At 33.3% G+C, this 9,959-nt stretch overlaps 1 non-coding gene and 1 pseudogene across 1 annotated transcript; one reads left to right on the forward strand and one right to left on the reverse strand.

Annotated features, from left to right (window-relative positions):
* Positions 1 to 5,648: 5,648 nt before the first annotated feature.
* On the reverse strand, positions 5,649 to 6,398 carry LOC101129126 (ribosomal protein uL30-like; annotated as a pseudogene).
* Positions 6,399 to 9,601: 3,203 nt separating this feature from the next.
* LOC115930470 (small nucleolar RNA SNORD38) lies at positions 9,602 to 9,669 on the forward strand. Its single transcript, XR_004067106.1, has one exon. It is a non-coding gene; the product is annotated as a small nucleolar RNA SNORD38 (small nucleolar RNA).
* The last annotated feature ends 290 nt before the right edge of the window (positions 9,670 to 9,959 follow it).

The raw sequence follows: 9,959 nt of genomic DNA on the forward strand, positions 1-9,959 counted from the left end.
GCTGCCTGGTGCACATAGAGGCCAATCTCATGGCACTGGCTTTTGAAAAAAAGAAAAGCTTTATTGTGAGTGTCAACTGGCAAAGAGACAAGATAAAATGCTAAAATCTGTCTCCTCGGCTGGGATTTGGGTTGGGTTTTCTAAGCATAGGGCACTGAGGTATAATCTGATTGGATCTTACAATAAGGTGATGCCAGGAGGCATGACCTGATTGGATTCTGCCATGGGGTGACTCTAAAGCTTGATCTGATCGGATCTTGGATCCTGCTAAATGCTGTTAGCTTCTTAATTCTGTCTCTGCTCCTTTGTCCCAAAACTTAGGTCCTCCCCTGTGATTGCACAGTTGCTTCATCTGGGCATACTCAGCTTAGATGACCTTCAATCTGGGGGTCCATGACAACTAAAAAACAATTCACAACTTTGTTACATAAAAGTTGAATAAGATTGGTCTGATGTAGATAACAGTGTGCTCATGGTGACAGTAGGTCAAGGAGAAGGTGAGAAGCACAGAAATTGTGTAAATAGAAAATTCTGAAATACAGCCTGAGGAAAAATGTATAAGCAAGGGTCTTTCCGTGAAATAATTTGTCTTCCTAAACGCACACATCTGAATATCATTGGGAAAAGTAATTATAATCCTGTTCTTCTCTATATTTAAAAAGCACGACACCATTTAACTGCTCCTTTAGAATGAATCAAAATTTCAGAATTTCCAATGAGGTTTAAAAGTATTGCTTTTATACTTTGGAACAAATAGAAACCTTAGCAAGGAACATAATATTAAGTATTTTATTTTGCTTAAATTTCTACTACTTAAACCATTTGGAAGTAAATGTATACTCACTAAAACTTTTGCAATGACTATTTCTGAGAATATAACAATAGGAACCACACAAATTGGATTCACTTAGTATCTTTTTCTGCTTTTGCTTAATGAAATATAAAGGAACCTCAGCTTTATTTATTACAGCTAATACATTTTAAAAGTTACAATCTTCAAATTTGAATGGAATGTTAAATGGTTATGGCGCAAACATGAAGTCAAGAGTTTTGCAATGAAGTGCTATATTGCAGCAACATCCTGCAATATTTTTGCAGGATTAAATAAAAATTGTATTCAGTGGTACAAAAGGCATAAGAACAAATCAAAAGAAATCAGAAAACACTTTGAAATTATTATTGCAATATTGCAAACACTTTGAAATTATACATTTATATAAATGTATACCGTATACATTTTTTAAAATGTTGGCATCATTGGAAACTAGCTGTAATGTTGTTCTTAGTATGCTATTTTAAGTTAGGTATGAGGAACTCAAGCAATTGACTAATGATTTAATTTATTCTTTTTATAAGCAGCAAGCACAGTATTAGGTAGTGTGAGCATAAAAATGATTGTCAGCTTTTTTTTCCCTGACAGAATGTTTAAAATTATTAAGAAGAAGACAGAAGAATGACTAGAAAAATATAATATGCTGTGCATATTACCACACGTATGAGGTGTAGGTAAGCATAAGTTTATTGGGATTTAACAGATGGAACAATTGACCACCATTAAAAACAGATAAAATTACTACAGTGGAAGAGGCTAGCCCAAATGTAAAAGGAAAGAGACCATTTGGCTAGGTTCAGAAAATAAATTCTCTATTAATATTTGAACGTATTTGACTCTATCTAGCTAAACTACAGCATTGGTCGAAAAAAGGGGGGAGGCTATAAAAATAATCTAGTTAATTTCCAAGTTAACAAACTTTGGAAAATTACATACACTTCCTGGTAATTTGGTGTGTGACCAGAAGTTTCTAACATAGTATATTTCAATTGCCATTTAGATATTCAAGAAGAGAGGAAAAATAACTGCAATAATGTTTAAACAGGATTGAGAGTTAACCTCATGCTGACTCGCAATAGATACCAGTGAAACAGAAATAGGTAAGCCAGCTCTTTGACGTAGTATAAAAATGAATGAGGCACTTTTCAACACTAATTATTAACTACGAACCTGAATGTAGACCCTTTAAGCAACAAATATTGCCTTCTCATTTCCAAAATAAAATCTTGTACCAAGTTCAAAATGGTTCAGGTTTCTTTCTATTGCACAGGGAGTGCTCTTTGGAAAAAACAGAATGTTTCTTTTCATTTCACTACTTATCTCATCCCCAACCATTTTTTTTTTTCTAAATTTGCAACTATCAACAAACATACTGGTAAGACATGGTGCCACATTGCTTCCCATAAAATATACTTCATATGCAGAACTGAAAGTAAGGCAAAAAATAGGTAGAGATCAGAAAGAAATACAAATCGATATCTACCATCTGATGATAGGGTCAAATAGCGAAACATTGAGGAAAAATAATATTTTCATCACAATTTATCAGAGAACCAAAACATTAAAATTTTGATGTTGGGCCAAGAGTTTTTCATTTAACGCACATATCCAGGATGAACTAAAGTATTTAAGTCTCATCAAATTGGAAGAGAGAGGGGCCCAAAATAATCTTTATCGAGTTTCCACTAAAACATAGGGTTTGGAATAATTTGTTCTTATTTGAACATGAGTAAACTCGATAACAACAAGGGAAATAAATGAAACTGTATGAAAATCTCTTTGTTGCCAGAGTTACTTAATACAACAATTAGACAATAATTTTAGAACTCTATTAGGCATCTTTGATAATTCGCAAGATCCCATGGCTTTTGAGAAAGAGAACTAACATTTTATTTTTGAGACAGAGTCTTGCTCTATCACCCAGGCTGGAGTACACTGCATAGCTCACTGCAGCCTAGAACTCCTGGGTGCAAGTGAGCCTCCTGCCTCAGCCTTCAAGTTGCTGGAACTACACGTGCGCACCGCCACACCTGGCTAAGAATTAACCATTTAAAGAGAATATACAGTAAGGTAAGGAGCCAAGATAAGTGAAAATTGGAAATGGTAAACAGAAAGCACCAATTACCTAAAAAGTCCAACAGCAAAATTAAAAAAAAACATGATATAAGTTGTAAAATTAATACTGATAGATAAAATATGAATCAGGAACATGCAGAAGAGATCTCTCTAAATGCAAGTAGAAAATCTTTTTGAAAAGAAGGAGTGATGAGGTGATATATATGTAAAAAAGCAGAACTCTAACATAAGAACGCAGGCACTTTGGAAAAACGAATAAGTGTAATCACAATGAAAGCTATAAACCAAATATTTCCAAGATGATTAAGGAGCCACCTTTTAAAGAAGAAATTTATTACTATATTTCCCCAAAAAAAGCAATTGAGATCTTTAGAGGGCCTGGAAATATGGCACATATATGTTTGTACATAGTTGGATAAAATATCATAATATGTCAAGTAAAAATGTTTTTTTTATCAAATAACAAGTACTGGATTGCTGATTTCTCAACAATATTTATATAAGAATGTAGGGAATATTTATATAAGAATGTTATCAGATCTTTAAATAACAAAGTTTATGACACACGAAATTAACATCCAGCCAAATTCTCTTTCATAAATGGAGGCCACGAAAATGTCTTTATAAATGCAAGAACCTAGAAAATCTAATATTTACATATGGTATCATATGGTATTTGAAGAAAATGGAGAGTATGATAAAGGCAAACGGGTTATAAACAGTTAGTACTAACTCAGGATTGAGAAATGGACTATAACTGGGCAAGGGGACATGGAATTTGGTCAAAGTATATTTGTAAATTGGAAGTAAAATTAGCTTAAATAGTAAAACATAACTAACACATATATAATACTAAAATCAACAATAAGGGCATAATTGTCAGCCTCAGATTTTATTTTTAAAATGTGAGAAAAGCATAGGACAAAAAGATGTGAAGGTGATTGTGCAGATGAAGTGCTCAAAACTATTCTCTCGTTTTTTTCTCTCAATAATATGATGTAAATAAGTAGCGAGTTGAATTCTTGAAAACTCCTCAGTGATGCAACTTAAATAAGCAGGTATATCTACCCAAAACACTGAATATAGGAACATGGGTTATTTCACTGTATATTTCTTGCCTGGATTAGTATAATGTTTAAAGAGATCACACTTATGTGTCAGGAGCCTTTATGATAGTTCTTTGATCTCTGAAGCTTTAAGGCTGAAAAGATTTGGAAGCTGTTGTCAGTAATGGCAGAGAAAAAGCTGCCATCGTATTTGATATCCCTTTGATATTTGGCCTCTTTTTAGTTGTATGGATTCAGAAATCTTTTAGGGTCATGCAGTGATATACAGTGGACAATACTTTTGTCTTAAAATCTAGATAAAAAGTATATTTTTAAAATTTATTATTGAATATCTTTAGTCCCAAATTATAAAAACCTAATATTATTTAAAATATAGTTTTTCTTGTATGCCTTGGTCTTTTAATGAGTATGGATGAAATAAAATAGTTCTCTGTCACAATTCCAGTTTTGTTATAATTCCAGACAAAAAGATTGGAGTACATAATTTTTGCTGAGTAAATTATGTAATATAAATAAAACATAACAACAATGTACTAATGAAATATCAATGGCTAAGCAAATGTTTCTCCCTTAGTTTTATTTCTCTAATTCATTTAGAACTAATAAAAGTTGAATTAGAAGGCAAGATGAAATAAAGATTTTAAATTAATTTATCAGAATCATTACTAAAATGATCATTTCTTTGGATAAATTAATTAAATAGAGAAATAGAAAAGTAAATGAGGTGAAGGAAAGTTTATCTGAAAGGTATTCTTTAATAATTTTATTTTTAGAAAGACTTGTTTTCTCCAAGAAATAATCTAACCTATTTTAAAATTTCTAGGTAAAGCATTATTTACTAGACTTAGTCTTAATAAGCACTAAGGCTTCAAGCTTCAAACGACAGAAAAATGGAATTTATGTCTTTGCCCTTAATAAATTGGAATGTCAGGAAAGAGGACAACATTCTATGCATTCCAACAAGAAAAAGACAACTCTTTGTTGAGAAGTATCATTTGCATAAAATGTAGTATCTAAATTTTCTTCTAAGTTCTTCTCAAAAATCAAATATATAACTCTGTGCCAATTTACTTTTCATTTTCTAATTTCCTTTATACATTCTTTCCACAAAAAATTGCTTACAACCCCCAACCAATTCAATATTTTCACTATTCTCATTGTCAATCAGATTATAAAAATCTCTTTTTTTTTTTCCACAGCAGAAACAAGTGAACATTTATTTAGGTGCCTTTTTTCCTATGTGTATTTCAAATCTTTTTCAAGACAAGGCACCAGGAATCTCCAGATTGAATTATGTCCCTGGGCTACATCAACTGCTGCCGGAGTCTTAGGGAGCCTTGTACAAATGCTAGAGTTACTCATTTACCAACATAAAATACTAGGAGACAAGATGCAACAAAGCCAGACTCCTTCCTCCGTGGAATGTGCTGATTTCAGAGGAGGCAGCAGCCAATGTAGAAAACACTGGAATTTTTCCTTGGAACTGGACTGCGATGAGAGGTGCTTGCCATGAAAATGACCTACTGTCTTTTCTTTGACGCTTTCTTTCTAGTTTTTGAAGACTAAAGCAGGAAATAATCTTCTCTGCAGATACTTGATAAAAATTCCCAAAAAAGCAAAAACACATGCTTCCACTTCACTGATAAAAATTTACTGCGGTTTGGCACCTGGGTCTAGTTCAGCTGGTGGATGAGCTGATTGGTGCGTTTACCCTGATGGCCAGGTGAGTTCACCTCCTTGAGGAAGTCCACTGTATTTTTGGTAGCATGACAGGCCACTGAGAGGTGGAAAGGGTGCAAGAACCATGAGATCTCCTGGAAATGCTTCTCTGGGAAGGCAATTTCATGAATGAGGTTTTCCAAGCAAATGACACCAAACTTCCCCAAGTGCTCCTCAATCACTGTGTTGTCTGTTAGAGGAATGGTCTTACACTTGACCTTGGCTTGTCCATGTTTCAAAATGAGTTCCCGGACAGATTTCAGATTGGGAAATCCTCAGGTCACATAAGTTTCCACTAAAAGCAGCATTTTTAGGTTCCGGTGGGTGACATTTACAAAGACACCACTAAAACTTTTCCTTAGGTGAAGTCTTGCAATGGTTTTCCGCACCAGTAAACTCACGCCATCAATTCTTTTGATGCCTACAACAAAAGCCAAGGAATGTTTATCTGGCAATTCCAAGGTAGGAATTTTCGCTTCTAGTCATCTGAGACGCACCTTGTCACGTTTCTGCTGTCAGAAATCATGTAGGAATGATTCCAGTTGCTTAAACCTGAGCCCGTTTCCTTTCCTCTGCTCCTTTGCCAAAAGTGCCTGCTTTGCCTGGGTGGCTCTGAGGGCTTGATTAGCCACCCTCTTTTTCAGGAGATTTTCTGGAACCAAAGGGATTTTTCTTTGCTCTTGCTCCGCCATCTTTCTAGTGTTGCAGCTCAAAAATCTCACACGTTATAAATTAACTACACATTTTAAAAACTGCATTATATAATATGTATACAAAAGAATATAATAGATATGTATACCGTAAAATGTGGTAATAAAATGAACAACTGTGAAGCCACCACTCAGCCTAAGAAATATATTATCAAAATCCTGGCATTTACTTTTGTATTGCTGTCCATTAAATTCATCTATCTAATCCAACAGGCGGTCACAATATGTTATTAAATTTTGTATTTGTCATTACCTTTCCATGCAATACAATGTTTAGTGTAGGTTATTTTTTAAACTTCATATAAACATTTTAGTATTTATGCTAATTGCTTCTTCATGCAACATTAAATATAGTACAAGTGTCCAAGTTTTAGTGTTTTGCTATAATTCATTTGTTTTTTAAGCAATAAAAATTATATTGTCTAAATATTTCACATTTTATTCATCCATCTCCCTGTTGATAGACATGCAACATGTTTCTTCTCAGATTCTGCTCCTGTCAATAATATCACTCTGAATATTCATGTACAGGTCTCCTGTTCTATACACACATGGTTTCCCTAACATACATCCCTAGGAGAGAAAATACCGTACAAGGTCATGCCACATTGTTTTTAAATTTTTAAAGCAATACATACTCTTCAACCCTATCTTCTATAATGCATATTTTTCTCAGATTTTTTTTTACGTGTGTATTGCAGCTTATTAAAAGAAACTGTAGGCAGGAAGAAATTGGAAGAGTCTCCTGGTCTGTGTAGGTCCCCCAAACAGAAAACTGGAGACTGTTACATCAATGCGTGGATTATATTTAATTCAATGAGTTTCTACTACTGTCTGTGTCTATGCAATACCACCCAAAACAAGATGTAGATAGAACATTTCCATCACCTCAGAAAGTCTGCTTGTGCCCCTTTGAAGTTGACCCTTCTTTCTACCCACTGCAACTTTCTGATTTTTAATCGCTTAGAGTAATTTTTCCAAAAATTGCCCTTTATATAAAGTATATATGAACTCGTGAAGTTTATGTTATTTAGTATCTGGCTTCTTTAACTTATTCTTTGACTTTTACCTATCGTTACATCAATTAGTAGTTCCTTCCTTTTTTATTGCTAAGTATTATTTCACCAAATAAATATGACAAAATATTTTAACAGATGCAGAAGGATTATTGATGTAAGTTAATTAATGTAATGTCCCAGCTACTTGTGATGCTGAGGTGGGAGGATCATTTGCGCCCAAGAGGTCAAGCCTGCAGGGAGCAGTTGTACCACTGCACTTCAGCCTGGGTTACAGAGCAAGACACTGTCTCGTAAATAATAAAAAGACATTATAAGAGCACATATTATATAGACGTTCAACAAATTTGTTTTGTTATTTCGAACATTTTAATCAAAATAAGTGGTCCACATTTAGTAGTACCAAGGTAATATGTGGAGACTGATAGTTTTAGTTAATTTTAAGATGAGAAATTATCTTCATTCATTGATTTTTTTAAAGTATCTATTATGGTTTAGGTGATGAGAAAATGTACATAAACAATAAATAAGAATCTTATTAATTTTACAGTACTTGAATTTGAAGTATGGTTTTGCTAAAAATAAAAATAAACTCTTGATGCTCTATTGATGAGAATTATTTAATTCTCATCTCCTTTATATATTCTTAAGGATATATTGAAGGCTCATCTACATAAATTAAGAACATTTAACTTGCTCTGGAATCATTGTGAAAATAAATGTCTTCGATTTCCTTATAGCTATATAACTCACAAAAATAAGAGAAAGTAAATTTTAAATAAATTTGTATCTACAAATTGATTTATGTTTGTACTGTCTTAGGACACAACAATATTTCATAAATCAAATATCAATGATAAAAATATGTATTCCATATTAAAGCTTTAAAAGTAAGGTGTTACATTGAGATTACTTTCTACACATACCCCCTTCAAAGATGTTTAATAATATTTCACACTTAAATGAAGACATACAAATGATACAGTTAATACTCTCTCTTTCTCTCTCTCTCTCACACATACCCCCTTCAAAGATGTTTAATAATATTTCACACTTAAATGAAGACATGCAAATGATACAGTTAACACTCTCTCTCTCTCTCTCTCACACATACACACACACTCATGTATATACATGTTCTTTTTAAAATTCAGAATAAAAATAACAAATAAATCTTTGAGGGGAAAAAAGAAAAAAAAGCTCTTTATATGCCAAATTACTGAGAAAATATTCAGCTATTTTTTTTACTCTTTTTTTCTTTTATGTAGTGAACCTCAGGTGTAAACTTCTTGCAGCATTTTGATCAGATTTAGAAAATAGTTGAAAGAGGAAGAACAAAGGGAGATGATATAAATGGCAGAAAACTTAAGGCATCTTTAGATGGAAAAATAACCTGAATCAAGAAAATGTAATTTTTGATGGTGATTACACTTCAAAGAAAATAAAGTGGATTGAGGAGCCAGATATGACTGGGCAGGAAATTAGATAGGATAGACAAGATGGCCTCTCTAAAGGGGGCTACTGAGCTGATACTTGAATGATAAAAAGGAGCAGGCTATCAGAAGTTATGAGTCAAGTGTCTTTCAGAAAGAGGAAAACAAAAAATAATGGAAATAGGGATAACCCATTAGAGAAAATGTGAGAAGGCTTACATGGTTGGAACAAAATGAGTAACGGTAAGTTTCAGAAGAAGAGAATAAAGACAGGGAACTATAAGGTGGGATGAGATAAAGAGTTTGTACCTTATTTTGAGTAATGGGAAATAATTATTGGGTTTTATGCTGTATAATATTTGCAATCTGAATTAGAATGTGAAGATTACTGCAGCTGTCTCGCAGGTCATCAATAGTTCTGGGAACAGGAGAATGTTTTGGGAACTGTTAGCAGGTTACTGGAAAATTTATGTAAAAGATGTTACATACTTTAAGTAGGATCCAGGCAGTAGTGTTTTAAGAAACAGTCCAGTCTGGATACTTTCTGAAAAATAAATAGCAAGATTACATAAGGATACAATGACTGGAAGAATCAAGGAGAAAGCCTAGTGTTTTGGTCTGAGAGACTGGGTAAATTGAAGTAGTATTAACTATGATGTATAAAACGTACAAAAGCAATTTGTGAGTGGATAAACATCAGAATTTAATATTGAAAATTCAAGACCAAATACTGGAATTAATAAATTCATGTCAGTGATGAAACTTTGTCAAGTTATGCTACTGACATGAAGTAATGATACAGTATGTCTGAGGAGAAAAAAATAAATAAATTCACCTATTGGGAAAGTGTTGTTGGAGGAGAGAAAAATGACAAGAACTGAAAACATTTGTTCTCCATCACTTCGTGGTCTGGAGTAGACAGAAGAGCAAAGGTACAAAGAGTCAGCAGCTGGTAAGCTTTGAGGGATACTAAGAGAGTGCAGTAACATGGAAACCAATGCCAGTGTTTCTAGAATAAGAGTGTTAACTGTGTGAATGCTGGTGGGAAAATTGAATATGGGTAATAGACTTGAATAGACAATATGGTGCACATTGGTGACCCTATA

The sequence above is a fragment of the Gorilla gorilla genome, chromosome 14 (genome assembly GCF_029281585.2).
Source record: "Gorilla gorilla gorilla isolate KB3781 chromosome 14, NHGRI_mGorGor1-v2.1_pri, whole genome shotgun sequence".
Lineage (NCBI taxonomy): Eukaryota > Metazoa > Chordata > Mammalia > Primates > Hominidae > Gorilla > Gorilla gorilla.